This window comes from Mobula hypostoma, chromosome 11 (genome assembly GCF_963921235.1).
Source record: "Mobula hypostoma chromosome 11, sMobHyp1.1, whole genome shotgun sequence".
Taxonomy (NCBI): domain Eukaryota; kingdom Metazoa; phylum Chordata; class Chondrichthyes; order Myliobatiformes; family Myliobatidae; genus Mobula; species Mobula hypostoma.
This window is the reverse complement of record NC_086107.1, coordinates 52,138,487-52,155,755: the sequence shown is the minus strand read 5'-3', so window position 1 is coordinate 52,155,755 and position 17,269 is coordinate 52,138,487. Positions and strand designations below refer to the sequence as shown.

General features: G+C 45.2%; 1 long non-coding RNA gene across 1 annotated transcript; it reads right to left on the bottom strand.

Annotated features, from left to right (window-relative positions):
* Positions 1 to 7,056: 7,056 nt before the first annotated feature.
* On the bottom strand, positions 7,057 to 13,546 carry LOC134353729 (uncharacterized). The gene is made up of 3 exons (XR_010019667.1): positions 13,481 to 13,546; positions 12,426 to 12,738; positions 7,057 to 7,189 (listed from the first exon to the last, which is right to left on the bottom strand). It is a non-coding gene; the product is annotated as an uncharacterized LOC134353729 (long non-coding RNA).
* Positions 13,547 to 17,269: the final 3,723 nt, after the last annotated feature.

Below are 17,269 nucleotides of genomic sequence, written 5' to 3'. Positions count from 1 at the left end.
CAAATGGATTATCTTGGCATACAGTTAAAAAGACTTCAGTAAGACTATTTAATGAAATTATAAGACCACTATTGCTGTTGATCAGTTTTAATATTTTAAATTTTAAAAAGCTGAAAGTATGAAAAATAAAAAATTAACACAGTAGTTAATGTAAAATAATACAACTGCATGGTTGAACTATGAGTAGCAGTATTAGATAACTATACTCACTGGTACAATTATTTAGTAGTGCTCAGAGCAAAATTTAATCAGACAGTTGAACACTAATGGATTCATGATAATCCTCCCAATTCTAGAAATACACTAATTTTTTTTGCACTTTTAAACTTATTAATATCTTGTTGAGATATGGAGATCAGAACAATTCCCAATATATTGAATGGCCTCTAATGAAAATTAACTGCCTGCTTTTGGTTTCTGTTTTTCTATAACAGAGTACTGCTATTTTCTTTGAAGTCTTTGTGGCTTTATCAATTTCTGTTAGTACTTAAATAAGTGATAGATATAAGTGTTCTGAGATTTCTTTGATAGAAAGTATTTTCTCTCTCCAAAAAATAACTGGTTCTTTTATTCTTCTGATCAAAATGAATAACTTATACTTTTCATAAGTGACTTTTATGTCGCTTATCTTTCTATTCTCTAATCCTACTAACATCTAGATGTACTTTGGTTCCGTCTTCCTCATCATTACAGAAATTCTTTCCATTTATTTTCACAACTCTATTGAACTTTTTCATAATTGTTTATCTCTTTACTAAATATAAAGTATAAAGTATAAATCACATCTCAGCTATCTCCTTCCCAGTGGACGAAAAGAAAACCCTAACTTCATATAAATCAGTTCGACAGTATCATCCTTATTATTTTTTGCACTTTATTCAATGCTTTGATATGATTTTTTTGTGGCTATCAAATAATACAGTCTCTTCTTTTGGCCAGTCTGAGGAACATCCCTAAATTCCTGCCTTTCTTTGCTGAAGGTTTGCTCCCTCCTATCCATTCAGTTTTCTGACTCTTTCTGCCAGATGTCTTTATCTGTGCACTTCATCAGTGGTCTTCTGAATTGTTTTGTACATCATGCACTTCCATACTGAACTATTTCAATTAATAGAAAAATCTAAGATTGATTAAATATTGGCCAAAGGACTGTAAAATCTCAACCTTCATTTTGTGAGTTGTTGAGTTGTTTTCTATCTGTCCTGTAATGTACTAGCTTGGTAAACCTCAAAAATCTGAAAGCAATTAAACATAAAGATTATTTATGTTCTTACAATTTGTTCTATTTCTATGTCTTATCAAAGATAAAGACATATTTCCATCTAAGTTTAAAATATACCTAGTTTCCCGAAAATAGATTTTAAAATGTTGTCAAAATGGCAATAAAATTAAATCAAAGTTCAAAGTAAATTTAATATGGAAGTACATATATGTCAGTATATACAACCCTGAGATTCACCTTCTTGCGAATATATTCAATAAATCCATAATAGAATAATAACCATAACATAATCAAAGACTTCACTAACTTGGGTATTCAACCAGTGTTGAAAGATAACAATTGTGCAAATAAAAATTAAACAAATAATAATAATAAATAAATAAGCAATAAATAATGAAAACATGAGATGAAGAGGCCTTGAAAGTAAGTCCATAGGTTGTGAATTGAATTGACTTTATTACTTCCATCCTTCACATACATGAAGAGTAAAAATCTTTACGTTTCTAAGTGTGCAATTTATAGTCATTTATAATAAATATTCTGTACAACAGGAACATTTCACTAATTTTAGTAGTATTTTCCATTCAAGGGCATTGGTGTTTTCATACCAGGCTGTGATGCAGCTAGTCAATATACTCTTTACTACACATCTATAGATGTTTATCAAAGTCTTAGATGTTATAGCAAATTTTCACAAACCCCTAAGGAAGAAGCACTGCCGTGCTTTCTTCATAATTGTACTTAGGTGCTGGGCCCAGGCCAGGTCCTCCAAAATGATAACATCAAGCAATTTAAAGATGCTGACCCTCACCACCTCTGATCCTCCGATAAGAACTGGCTCCAGTTTCTTCCTTCTGAAGTCAATAATCAACTCCTTGGTCTTGATGACATTGAGTAACAGGTTGTTGCTGTGGCACCACTTAGCCAGATTTTCAATCTCCCTACAATATGTTGATTCATCACTACCTTTGATAGGGCCTACAACAGTGGTGTCTTCAGCATTGAAGATATGCTTAGCAACACAGTCATAAGTGTAAAGCGAGTAGAGCAGGGTGTTAAGCACACAGCCTCATAGTGCACCTGTCCTGATGGAGATTGTGGAGGAGATGTTGCCAAACTGAAATGAATGGGGTCTGCAGGTGAGGAAATCGAGGATCTAATTGCACAAGGAGGTATTGAGACCAGGGTCTTGGAACCTATTGATTAGTTTTGAGGGAATGATGGTATTGAGTGCTGAGCTGCAGTTCATAAAGAGCATGGAACCTGTTATTCCAGTAGACAAATTAGAGTGGACCCAAGTCGCTTCTCAGGCAGGAGTTGATGTATTTCATCACTAAGCTCTCAAAACACTTCCCTGTGGATATAACTGCTATTGGATGTGCACTTGAAACAGGTGGGTACCTCAGACTGCTTTAGTGAGAGGTTAAAGACCTCAGTGAATACTCCAGCCAGTTGATCAGCGCAAGTTTTTGGTACTTGGTCAGGTACCCTGTCTGCACCAGATACTTCTCATGTGTTCACATTCCTGAAGGCTGCTCGCATGTCAGTCTCAGAGACTGAAATCACAGAGGCTGCGAGAGTTAGTGATAGTTCCTCCATTCTTTCACAGTCAAAGCGAGCATAGAGGCATTGAGCTCATCTGGAAGTGAAGCTCTGTTGTCGCCTATGTCGCTTGATTTAACTTGATAAGAGGTGATATCATTCAATCCTTGTCATAACAGTTGAGCATCTCTCGCTGATTCAAGTGAAGTCCAAAACTGCCACTTTGCCCATGAGATGACTTTCTGGAGATCATACCTGGACCTCTTATAACTTCCTTGATCGCCAGACTTGAATGCCTCTGACTTGGTCCTCAGCAGACTGTGAAACTCATGGTTAATCCAGGTCTTCTGGTTGTGGAGACTCTGAATGACTTTGTGGGGACACACCCCATCTACAACTGTTTTAATAAAGTTCATGACAACCATAGTGCATTCATTCAGATCCACAAATGTGACCTTGAACATGGCCCAGTTCACTGACCTGAAGGAATACTGTAGCCACCCCTCCACCTCCTGCAACCACCTCATTTTTGTCCTCACCTCTGAAGCTTTGTTCTTTAGCCTCTGCCTGTATACAGGAAGGTGAAGGACAGCCAAGTGATCTAATTTACTGAAATGCGGCCTAAGCATGGAATGGTAAGCATTCCTTATCTTAGTATTACAGTGGTCTCATGTATTAGGACCTCTGATACTACAGGTTATATGCTGACGTAATCGGGCAGGGTTTTCTTCAAACAAACCTGGTTGAAGTCCCTGACCATGATTTAAAATGCGTCCGGATGGCCTGTTTCTTGTTTAGAGATGGCATCATGCAGTATCTCAAATGCTTCATTATAGTTGGCTGCTGGTGGTATGTAACCTGCAGTCAGGATTATGGAGGAGAATTCCCCGGATAAATAGAATGGATGGTCTTTGACTGTTAGGTGCTCTGTTACATCTGTTACATTTCAAATCAAAAATACTTCAAAAATAATGGTAAAAATGAGGGCCAAAACCACTGTTCTTATACATAGTTTTAATCATTTTGATGCCATAATATTGAAATGTAGGGAACATTAGACAGGATTTTAGAGAAAATGATTTTTGCAGACACCAACACAAATGTGGGTTCAGTGACTTCTTTACATACAGTGAGTTAATAATAATTATCAATTTTGATACTTGAACCATAATCTAATAGTTTGACATAAATGTCAGAAATGAGTATTTCACAGATCGCATTATTTTTCATAGTTTCCCATCATTAAAAACATTAAAAAATATGTAGTAGCATAGTTGTATCTGTCAAAATCACATCATCTCGATGAACAATAGTGACTGATGCCTTTTTTTTCCTTAAAACTTCCTTCGTGAATTTTTCTATTGGCTTGCCATCAACAAACAACTGATGAAAGACTTTACTGAGATAAATATTCCCTAGTCACAAGTTTCTGCTACCTTCCTCATGATCACTAAACCAACCTGCACTCACCCCTGTCTGTCTAGCTTTGAATCTGATCTTTCTCCAGTTTCTTTCTAAGCTCCCCAGACACCCTCCCTAAACTCTTCTTGGCCTCGACATACTGCGTGATTGCCTTTCTTAATAATTTTCTGACTACTCCATTTCACATTTTAGTGTTAAAATATATTGTTAATATTACCACCTTTAAAGTGGCATCATCACACCTTACCATTTGTCCTTGTAAGTTTTCATGTCAGCAAAATCCAAACCTATTACCAAATAAGACAATCGCGCCATTCTGCTCATCGAGTCTGCACTGCCTTTCTAATATAGCTGATTATTATCCCTCTCAACTCCATTCTATTGCCTTCTCCCCATAACTTTTGATGTCCTGACTAATCAAGAACCAATAAACCTCTACTTTAAGTATACCAAATGACTTGGCCTCCACAGCTGCCTGTGGCAATGAATTCCACAAATTCACCAATATCTGGCTGGATATGTTGTAATAACTGTAATCAAGCATCTATTCTAGCACAGAAATTACATTGGGTTACTATGACTGCTGTGAATTATTGTCAGTCAACAATTCTGTGGTTATTGATGTGATCATCATGGAATATGCCTCTTCCACCTTTGCCCAATTTATGGTTCAATGGGATTACAATGTTGTTAACAGTTAAAGCATCACCAACAATGGTTTCCTTTCCCTGCCATCCTATCGACTTTGGGGTTCCTGGATGGTAAACCCTTGCTCACTTCCTTATCAACATTCCATGCCTAATTAGATCATTTTCCATAAATTATTAACTTCCATTGCTTCAGAATCTCTCTCTTCAATTATCTTCTCCCTTGGACTACCTGTGTTTTCAGACTACTTGAGTTGCATGGGGCACAGCTGTTAGTAGTATTGCTGTCTCACAATTTCAGTGACCTGGGTTACATCCTGATCTCCAGTTCTGTCTGTGTGAAGTTTGTAAGTTCTCTGTATCAATACATGGATACCCCTCCACCACCCCCCCCGCCCCCCAGTGTTCTGGTTTCCTTTCATATCCCAAAGAACTGCTGGCATTCATACAAGCTTTGACATCACTAATTAACTATTACCAGTGGAGCCCATTTCTGAGCACCTAACATTGCCGAATTCAAACTCTCAGGCTATGTTACTGATCAATGTATTTCTGTCAATTCCTTTTTTTTATACACACACTCCCTTACACTCTTGTTGCCATGTCTTTTCGATCATAAAGGCCAACACAGCCGTCAGGTTTCTACTTGCTGACTTTATACTTTCTTTCCTTGTGACTTTCTCCAGCTCAACAGTCCCTTTTCATATTAATATTGAACCTAACTAAGAGCTAGCATATTCATGCTATTGACAAAAGCCTCTTCTCCACATTAAGCAGTGACAAACCAGAAGTTCCTGCTTTTGAAAATATGTCACTTTAAAGAGAACGTTTTAAACACAGTTGGTTATTTCTACTCAAGGGTGTTAATGAGTATGAAGACTGATTAGTATACAAACACTGTTCTGACAAACTAAAGGAATCAAATGGTCTAATTTTGTTTCTGTGATCTGGCCCTTGACTTTTCTTACATTACTATGTAAATGCAGTGGATTCATTGATCAGGACACATCAGGACCAGCACATTTGGGCTTAATTAAGTAGCTGCCCCAGTTAGCCGAAGTTTCATGGTGATAGTTAAAAAGGTATAAAAAGGACAAACTACTCAACTGAGTAACAATATATGTAATTAAATGAAATACAGAACAAATTAGAACATTGCCTCTACTACAACAGTACTATAAAACTGAGTATTAGCTCCTGATGGAGGAATCCATCCAGTGTACACTGCCATGTTTTTTGATTGAACGTAAATGAACAGAATTAGCACAGACACCTAGCGCAGACAATGGAGTCCCTTCCTACAATGCTTTCAACATCAGCATCCTCCCAATCTTTATTTTCATTCTGACATTCCAGATGATTGCTGATGTCTTCAAATTCTACATAGTTCCTAACTTGAAGTAGTGAAATAATTTCATTTTCACTCCCAGCCATTTCTTGCACCTCCAAGCCTGAATACTTGAAGCCACAGTGAACAGAACAGTTCTGAATTGTCTTACTGCTTATTTCTCACCAACTATCAATGACAAAAATTACTTCTTTTTGAACACAAACACATGCAACTGGTGCAATTTAAAAACAGTTCGCTCTAAGCACAATGGCCACGCAAGGGCACACAATTGACACTAGCTCAAAACTGTTCGGCAAAATTCTCCTATCCCAATTAAGTGATACAGAGTCCAAAATAAACAAAGGAAATCCTGGGTATATACCCAAAGAAGCGCCTGCCCTGATTAACAAATGGCCCAATTAACCATAATCCACTGTATTGTTCAAACAAGTTTTGTACCATTAATTAAAATGGAAATGTAGGGTTGAAATTTCCACCATTTATTTCATCAATGAAATGCACTGAAACAAGTTTGCTAACCATGAATCATCTGAAATTCCTGTCCTGTCACAAATTCCTGAGTTAGGGCATTTCATACAAGTGGAGTGTCTTTCTTCAAAGTCACTGAGTATTTGCCACAGGAGTCAATTGTTTTGGAGTATAATATGTCACAGCATGTAACATGTCCTCGCAGACCGACATACTGAGGATCTGCAAGTCCTTCTATGCCGGTCTGTACGACGAAAAGGCCACAGAATCCACAGCCTCCCGCAACTTCCTGTCGTCTATCACGCAGGTCTTAGATGACGGCAAGCAGGAGAGTCTGGATCAGCCACTGACCCTGGACGAGCTGACAGGCTCCATCCGTTCCTTTGGGTCGGGTAAGATTCCCGGAAGTGACGGCTTACCGGCTGAGTTGTACTCGGCGCTGTGGAACTGGATGGGCCCAGACCTGCTGGAAGTGTACAACGCTATGCTTCTGGCCGGCAGTATGTCTGAGTCCATGAGGAAGGGCATCATCACCCTCATCTACAAGCAGAAGGGGGAAAGGGAGGACATTAGAAATTCGAGACCCATCTCTCTCCTGAATGTGGACTACAAGATCCTGTCCAAGGCTATCGCCAGCAGGGTCAAGTCTGCTCTGGGACAGGTGATCCACCCAGACCAAACCTGTGCTGTACCAGGCAGGAAGATCTCAGACAGCCTCGCGCTGCTGAGGGACACCATCGCCTACGTGCAGGACAGTGGGGGGTGGACGCCTGCCTGGTCAGCTTGGACCAGGAGAAAGCCTTCGACAGGATATCGCACACGTACATGGCGGACGTGCTCTCCAAAATGGGATTTGGGGAGGGAATCCGGAATTGGATCAGACTGCTCTACACAGACATCCGTAGTGCAGTCCAGGTTAACGGGTGGGAAACAGACAGCTTCCCCATCAGGTCTGGAGTCAGGCAGGGCTGTCCCCTCTCCCCTGTCTTGTTTGTCTGCTGCATAGAACTCTTTGCAGAAGCCATCAGGAGGGATGAGGGCATAAGAGGGGTGACGCTGCCAGGCAGTGGAGGGACCCAAGTAAAAACCTCCCTGTACATGGACGACGTCACCGTCTTCTGCTCTGATCCGAGGTCAGTTCGCAGGTTGATTGGCACCTGCGAACAGTTCAAGCTAGCGTCAGGGGCCAGGGTCAACCGCACGAAGAGTGAAGCCATGCTCTTTGGCAACTGGCCCGACCGATCCAGCGTCCCCTTCACCATCAGGTCTGACCACGTGAAGGTGTTGGGGATCTGGTTCGGAGGGGCGGAGGCGTGCAACAAGAACTGGCAGGAGCGGACTGCCAAGGTGAAACAGAAACTGGGACTGTGGGGAGGGCGCTCCCTGTCGATAACGGGCAAGAACCTGGTCATCAGGTGTGAGGTGCTCTCAGGGCTGCTGTACTTGGCGCAGGTCTGGCCCGTCCCCCGCTCCTACAGCTCGAAAATCACCCGGGCTGTCTTCAGATTCGTCTGGGGATCCAAGATGGAGCGGGTGAGACGGACCGCCATGCACAAGTCCCTGGACAACGGGGGCAAGAACGTCCCCAATGTCGCCCTCACCCTGATGGCCAGCTTCGTATGTGGCTGCATCAGGTTGTGTGTAGAGCCCAGGTATGTGGGCACCAAGTACCACTATGTGCCCAGGTTCTACTTGTCGCCCTGGCTACGAAGGATGGGTCTGGCCCCACTCCCGCGCAACGCCCCAGTCAGCTGGTCGTTGCCAGCATTCCTGTCCTACGTAGCAAAGTTCTTCCAGGAGAACGCCTTTGACCACAGGGCCATCAGGCAGTGGTCGGCACGTAGTGTCCTGCAGGCACTGCAGGAGAAGGACGTGATGGACACAGTGGGGTGGTTCCCTGAGCAGACTGTCCAGTTCATCTGGCAAAATGCCTCATCGCCAGATCTAACCAACAGGCACCAAGACCTCGCCTGGCTGGCGGTGAGAGGGGCCCTCCCAGTCAGAGCCCTCCTGTACGCCCGGAACGTCGTCTCCGCACCTCACTGCCCACGGGAGGACTGCAGTGAGGAGGAGTCTGTGATCCATCTCTTCGCACACTGCCAGTTTGCAAAGAGGGTGTGGAGGAGGATGGACGGGCTAGTGTCGTGGTTTATCCCCAGCAGCTGCGTAACAGAGGACTCTCTGATCTACGGGCTGTTCCCGGGGACACACACGGAGACCAATGTCCGGTGCTGCTGGCAGATCATCAACTCGGTGAAAGACGCTCTTTGGTCGGCCCGAAACTTGATGATCTACCAGCACATGGAGATGTCCGTGGGAGAATGCTGCCGACTGGCACATTCTCGGCTGCAGGAGCACGTGCTGAGGGATGCACTGAAACTTGGTGCAGCCACTGCAAGGGCCCGGTGGGGAAGGACCACAGTATAGGTTTCTCCACCCGTGGGAGTGGGAGGGGTCGGAGGGCGGGGAGTATACCCCTCAACAATGATATGGTAAGCTGAACTACTGGAGTGCCATGTGGGTGGCTATAAATACGGATATGTACTGTGTATAATGGAAACGTATGTAAAGGATGAAAAGTTATTGAATGGTTTATTGTATATATTTATTTTTGAATAAAGTATATTTTGAAATTAAAAAAAAAATGTCACAGCATTAATGAACCTAGTTGTGTTTCAAACACAGGCCGACACTTTAGAGGTTAAAATCTAAAATTGCTACTTTTTTCATGTTTTAAGACCATAAGATATAACAGCAGAATTAGGCCATTTGGCCCATCGAGTCTTTTCCACTATTTCGTCACAGCTGATCCGATTCACTCTCAGCCTCAATCTCCTGCCTTCTCCCCATATCCCTTCAAGCTCTAACCTATCAGGTCTGGAGGAGCACTTGATCTTTCACCACATCAACAACTGGTTTATATCACATACTTTATTATTATTTATTGCTTATTGAGATACAGCGTGGAATAAGCCCCTTGAGTCCAGCCGCCCAGCAACCCCCAACTCAACCCCACCCCAATCATGGGACAATCCACAACAACCAACCAACGAACACGGTCGGACTGTGGGAGGAAATCTGGCAAGCAGAGAAAACCCACACACTCCACAGGGAGGACGCACAGAGACTCCTTACAGTCTTACAGATGACATTGGAACTGAACTCTGACACCCAGAGCTGCAACAGTGCTGTGTAACCATCACTCCACCATGGCGCCCACCTGAAGGAGCAATGACCCATGGTGCTTGAGAGGAATGCTGTCAAATAAAAAGCTGATTGTTCACCATTCAAAATTCAGGGCAAATTGGGTTTAAGCAACATCCTAAATGGGAATTAAGCAGTAAAGAGGTGGAGGGGTAGTGGGAGAGCATTGCAGTGCCTGGGACACTGACAGCTGAAAGCAATGCTTCAAGTAAGATCAGATTCTCATCAGGTACCTTCCTTCAATCCCGCCACTGCCCACAAGAAGCCTGCATGTTCTCTTTCGACTGTGCAGGCCCACCCCCTCAACCCCCACAGTCCAAAGACGTAGGAATTGGTCACTGTATGCTGTCCTGTGACAAGGATCAGACTAAACTGGGGGAACTACTGGACAGTGTGGCCTGAAGAACTATTACTTGAAATTGTCCTGGTCCACTGATCCCTCCTACCCCTCCAGGCACTTTTCTTCTGTAACCATAGGAGACAGAGCACTTGTGCCTACAACTCCTCCCTTACCACCATCCAGGGCCCCAAACATTCACACACATCAGTATTGTTAACACATTAGTGTTATTATGAAGGCGTATGGTGTATTGGCCTTCCTCAACCATTGGATTGAGTTCAATAGTGAGGTAATGTTAACCGTATACAAGACCTTAGTTGGACCCCACTTGGAGTACTGTGTTCAGTTCTGGTCACCTCACTACAGGAAGAATGTGGATATTATACAGCGCAGAGGAGATCTACAAGGATGTTGCCTGGACAGGAAAGCATGCCTTATGAATATAGGTTGAGCGAACCTGGTCTTTTCTCCTTGGAGCGACAGAGGATGAGAGGTGACTTGACAGAGGTGTATAAGATGATGAGAGGCATTGATTGTGTGGATAGCCAGGGGCTTTTTCTCAGGGCTAAATTAGCTTACACTAGGGGGTGCAGTTCTAAGGTGCTTGGAAGTAGGTACAAGGGGGAAGTCAGAGTTAAGTTTTTCACAGAGAATGGTGGGTGCTTGGAATGCACTGCCAATGAAGGTGGTAGAGGCGGCTACAATAGGGTCTTTTGAAAGACTCTTAGATAGGTACATGGAGCTTAGAAAAATAGCTGGCTATGCAGTAGGGAAATTCTAGGCAGTTTCTAGAGTAGTTTACATGGTTGGCACAACACTGTGGGCCGAAGGGCCTGTAATATGCTGTAGATTTCTATGTTTCTATCTCCTCTGGCCACCTTTATATTGGTGAGACCAGACGCAGACTAGGCAACCGCTTTGTCAAGCACTTGTGCTCTGTGCTCTATCTGCCACAGCCTTCTGCAGCTCGCAGTTTGCACCAACGTAATTCTCCTCCCCATTCCCACCCCAACATGGCTGATCTCAGCCTCCTTTTCTGCCACGGTGAGTTTAAACACAAATTCAGGGAACATCACTTCATATGCTGCTGGGGTAACCTACAACCAAATGCCAGAAAGACTGAATTCTCCAACATCAGGTATCCATTGCCACCCCCTCCCCCATCCCACTTCTCTCTCCTGATCTACCCATTTCCTTCTACACACTCTAGCTCCCATTACTCATTTCTCTTCACCCCTTCATCTCCTTACAAACCCCATACTCCTTCCACTGGGTCCCCTCCCAATACTGTTCCCTCCTGCCCACCCCACTTCCTCACACCTGATTGCATGCCTCACTGTCCTTTCCTACCAGATTCCATCATCTGCAGCCCTTTGTTGCCCAATCTCTCTCATTTTTTCTCCTCTCCTCTCTTCAGCTGGATGTACCTATCACTTGCTAGCTCTTGGTCCACCCCTTCCCTTCACTTTGAATATTGGCCATCTGTCATTCAGTGCAGATGAATGGTGAGAGATCCGAAACATGAACTGTTCATTTCCCTCCACATATGCAGCCTAACTCACTGAGTGCCTCCAGCACCTTACCTGTTACTTCCAACATCTGCAGTCTCTTGTGTCTACATGAAATTACTGTAGGCACCACTTTTGGAAATTTCAATTTATTCATTAGCCACCTATATTATGCAAGCCCAACTGATGTTGGGATAGTAAATGATGTAAAATTAGCTGGATTTTCTTTCAATTATAGTTGCAACTAGAACTATTGTGAAGTCATTTTGCACAGAGTTGGCAAATTTAACTATTAACTGAAATGTTTTGAAATCTGGAGGAACCAGCTCTTGCTTCAGTTGTACAGATGCAAGTCCCATTACCACCTCTTTCACCACCATCCACAGGCAGAATTTTAGGCATTCCACAAGAACCTGTTTTCCAAACATTTGACAGCTTACCAATGGTATCAATCTAATTTGATGAACCTGTCAGTCCAGTTAACCATGGAGTTAAAGGCATATTGCATGTATTTCCATGGTCTCTTGCGAATAAACTACAGAAAACAAACATGGTGAGAATTAAAGTCTGACAGAGGTTGAGTGGGTGATTATTGTGAAAAGGGACTGATTTCTGCCTTTCATCCACATCAGACCCATTTAACTGTGTGCAATTATCATTCAACAGCTCCCCTAACTTATCAGTGACTTTATACTCTCATCACAGACAGAAGCACCACCGGTACCTGATTTCTATAATCCTGTCCATAATCGATCTCCATTGCTTCCACATCTGTCAAGTCTACCGTATCAGAAGTAAGCTGAGTGTCCTGACTGGAAATTGCATCAAAAGGCTGTGAATTTTGACTGTCACTAAGTAATACCAAATCTGGCAACTGTATTTCCTCATGGGTAGGTTCCATGTCTTCCACAGTTCCAGTAGTCATTGCTACAGTCTGTAAATTTGGTTACCCTCTCCGGATTACTTCCACATTACTATGAACTGCATTGTAAAATGGAGGCTATGATGATTTTATGTTTTTCATTGTACGAATAATCCTGCAGAAAATAGAATAAGATGTTAGTACACAATTTGAAAGTAACTGTGAAATGCTTAAAAGTATTAAACATATTTCAACCAGCTTTTTGAAGGGGACGACTGACAGTGTACCATTTTATCTTCGTTACATACTGTACATGTACTTAATTAAAATATATTCAGCTTCGTAGGGGAAAATACTGTGGAAATATGGTGTCATCTTAGTCTAAATTTTAGAATTAAAACTCGGCATTCAATTTGATTTTAAATATTTAAATGTTGTATTCTCAATCAAAGTACGCGGCTCGGGAAAAAAAATGTTACCTTCTACTCGATCGACACCCTCGATTCCACGCGAATTTGGGCTCCCTCGGTCGGAGTAGGGATGCTTGCTGGACGGAAAGCCTTTGTCAAGTTATGTTTAGGTCAAACCGAGGCCACGGAGCTTCGCTGAATAAAAGACCACGGAGGCTCTGTCCTCTGACAGCACTCTACCGAAAGTAAACCGCCACCCCCCTCCCCATCGTCTCGTTCAGCCCTTGGGCTGACGAGACCGCCAGGGTCGGTGTGAGTGACAGGGACAACGCCTCTTATGTGCCCAAAAACTGGAGATCCTGGGCCGTGTCCGAGATTGTGACCCTTCAAAGGTTATGTATCACCCCAGGGGCAGTTACCTGAAGAAATAGCTTGAACTCAATGCGTTTTATTCTATGAATTACTTATGTTTAATCAATATTGCCGACCAATAAGAAAGAAACTCACCCAACTGCATCGCAGCGCAGCCCCGATCGAACAGGTGACACGTGATCCAGGGCTCGAGGAACATCTGCCCAACCACCAGCCGTTCCACATGGGCGCGAACCCCGAGCCCCGCCCCTCGACACCTGGTGTTCCAGACCCCGAGCCCCGCCCCTCGACATCCGTTATTACAGATCCAGACCCCGCCCCTCGACGCCTGATGTTCCAGACCCCGAGCCCCGCCCCTCGACACCTGATGTTCCAGACCCCGAGCCCTGCCCTTCGACACCTGGTGTTCCAGACCCACAGCCCCGCCCCTCGACACCTGGAGTTCCAGACCCACAGCCCCGCCCCCTCGACACCTGGTGTTCCAGACCCACAGCCCCGCCCCTCGACACCTGGAGTTTCAGGCCTACAGCCCCGCCCCTCGACACCTCATGCTCCAGACCCCGAGCCCCGCCCTCTCGACACCTGGCATTCCAGACCCCGAGCCCTGCCCCTCGACACCTGGAGTTCCAGGCCCACAGCCCCGCCCCTCGACACCTCGTGTTCCAGACCCTGAGCCCCGCTCCCTCGACACCTGGCATTCCAGACCCCGAGCCCTGCCCCTCGACACCTGGTGTTCCAGACCCACAGCCCCGCCCCTCGACACCTGGAGTTCCAGACCCACAGCCCCGCCCCCTCGACACCTGGTGTTCCAGACCCACAGCCCCGCCCCTCGACACCTGGAGTTTCAGGCCTACAGCCCCGCCCCTTGACACCTCGTGCTCCAGACCCCGAGCCCCGCCCCCTCGACACCTGGCATTCCAGACCCCAGAGCCCCGCCTCTCGACACCTGGAGTTTCAGGCCCACAGCCCCGCCCCTCGACACCTCGTGCTCCAGACCCCGAGCCCCGCCCCCTCGACACCTGGCATTCCAGACCCCGAGCTCTGCCCCTCGACACCTGGTGTTCCAGGTCCACAGCCCCGCCCCTCGACACCTGGTGTTCCAGACCCCCGAGCCCCGCCCCTCGACACCTGCATTCCAGACGCCGTGCCCTGCCCCTCGACACCTGGTGTTCCAGGTCCACAGCCCCGCCCCTCGACACCTGGTGTTCCAGACCCCCAAGCCCTGCCCCTCGACACCTGGCATTCCAGACCCCCGAGCCCCGCCCCTCAACACCTGGTGTTCCAGGCCCACAGCCCCGCCCCTCGACACCTCGTTTTCCAGACCCCGAGCCCCGCCCCCTCGACACCTGGCATTCCAGACCCCGAGCCCTGCCCCTCGACACCTGGTGTTCCAGGTCCACAGCCCCGCCCCTCGACACCTGGTGTTCCAGACCCCCAAGCCCTGCCCCTCGACACCTGGCACTCCAGACCCCGAGCCCTGCCCCTCGACACCTGGTGTTCCAGGTCCACAGCCCCACCCCTCGACACCTGGCATTCCAGACCCCGAGCCCTGCCCCTCGACACCTGGTGTTCCAGACCCTGAGCCCCGCCCCTCGACACCTGGCATTCCAGACCCCGAGCCCTGCCCCTCGACACCTGGTGTTCCAGGTCCACAGCCCCGCCCCTCGACACCTGGTGTTCCAGACCCCGAGCCACGCCCCTCGACATCCGTTATTTCAGACCCAGAGCCCCGCCCCTCGACATATAAGATTATGATTGAAACCTGTAAGATTATTAAGGGATTGCACACGCTAGAGGCAGGAAACATGTTCCTGATGTTGGGGAAGTCCAGAACCAGAGGCCACAGTTTAAGAATAAGGGGTAGACCATTTAGAACGGAGTTAAGGAAAAACTTTTTCACACAGAGGGTTGTGGTTCTGTGGAATGCTCTGCCTCAGAAGGCAGTGGAGGCCAATTCTCTGGATTCTTTCAAGAAAGAGTTAGATAGAGCTCTTAAAGATAGCGGAGTGAAGGGATATGGGGAGAAGGCAGGAAAAGGGTACTGATTGCGGATGATCAGCCATGATCACAGTGAATGGTGGTGCTGGCTTGAAAGGCTGAATGGCCTACTCCTGCACTTATTGTCTATTGACATCCGGTGTTCCAGACCCAGAGCCCCACCACTCAACACCTGGTGTTCCAGACCCCTGAGCCCGCCCCTCGACATCTGGTGTTCCAGACACCAAGCCCCGCCCCTCAACACCTGGTGTTCCAGACCCCGAGCCCCGCCCCTCCACACCTGGTGTTCTAGACCCCAAGCCCCACCCCTCAACACTTAAAAGAAGCTTGAATAGGTATTTGAGTGGTTGGAGTATGGAGGACTATGGTCCTGGTGCAGGTTGATGGGAGTAGGCAGTTTAAACGGCTTGGCTCAGAGTAGATTGACTGAAGAGCCTGTTTCTGTGCTGTACTTTTCTATGACTCTATTACTCTAAGGGTGATTCAAGGGGATAGGTATGTGGGTGGTAAGCAAATAGAACTCATTGGGGGATGAATGAGAAAAAAAAGGAACCTAGATGGCAATGGGAAAGGAACCGGTGAGGGGAATAGGGAGAGAGGACCTGAAATTGGAAAATCTCCTTCATATGGGTTGTAGTCTTTACAGATACTGACTGAGCCAGTGAGTTCTTCCAGCAGTTTATCATTTGCTCCAATTTCCAACATATGCCATCTCTTCTATCTCAATTCCAAATGGTTTCTCAATCCTTCCTCTTCTCTGCAACTTAATTCACTCCTCTATATCTTACTTTTACAGTTGAGATAAGTCATTGTTCTGAAGCATTATCTCTGTATCTCCCAGACTGATGCTGCACGCACTGTTGAGTATTTCCAGCATTTTCTGGTTCTGCTGCATGATAAGAATCAGTACCATTCAAAAACCATAAATTAATAATCTTTCACTTTACAATTGTTACAGTTGAGGTCTCCTTTCAGTATTCATACTCCTATCAAAAAAAGTTCCCATAAATGAGGAAGTATCCCATGAACACAGCTATCAACAAACAGATCAGATAGGTCTGAGCATTATACTTCATATTCTTAAATCACAGAACTAGAGATGGAATAGGCATTTCCCCACAATCTGTTTGTGCTAGCTCTTTAAATGAACTACCCAATAATCCTTTCCTGCCATTTCCCCATAGCTTTGTGTTGGGCATGTGGCCAAGTGGTTAAGGCGTTTGTCTAGTGATCTGAAGGTCGTTAGTTCAAGCCTCAGCTGTGGCAGCATGTTTGTGTCCTTGAGCAAGGCACTTAACCACACATTGCTCTAGTGTCTGTGCGAGGAGTGGCGCCCCACACAGACTTCCAATCCGCGCCTTGTAAGGCATGAAAATGCCCGACGCAGGCCTCTCATGGTCTGAGTCGGCGTTTCCTCCCCCTCCCCATAGCTTTGCCATTTTTTGAAAAATCAAGTATTTATTTAACACCTTATTAAAAGATATTATAATTGTTTACAATAATCTTTCAAGCCATTATAAAAAGAAGTTGTAGTTCTTTAAAAGTAAAATAGAACTGGTAACATTTATAGCCTAGATATTTTAGTGATGCGTAGATAGACAGCAAAAATGCTGAGTAGTATACTTAAATTCAGTAAAAATAAAACCTTTGAAATGCTAAATCATCTTATTAATATGCTAAGTGTAAAAAGTTAGGTACTTTTGGTTACTTTTCTTGATCCTCCTGATCCAATATATGTGGATGATACGAGTTTTTGAACACATATTAGGCTCAAGGGATATTTGTTTTATGAGTCAGCAAAGAGACCCAGAATATTTTGAATATCACGCCTAAATACTGTAATTCTGGCAAAAGAGTACTGTAATTTGGCATTTGGCCATTGGAGGAGTTTCAGCTGGCTCAGTGTCAAGCAGCTGGTAGGTGGAT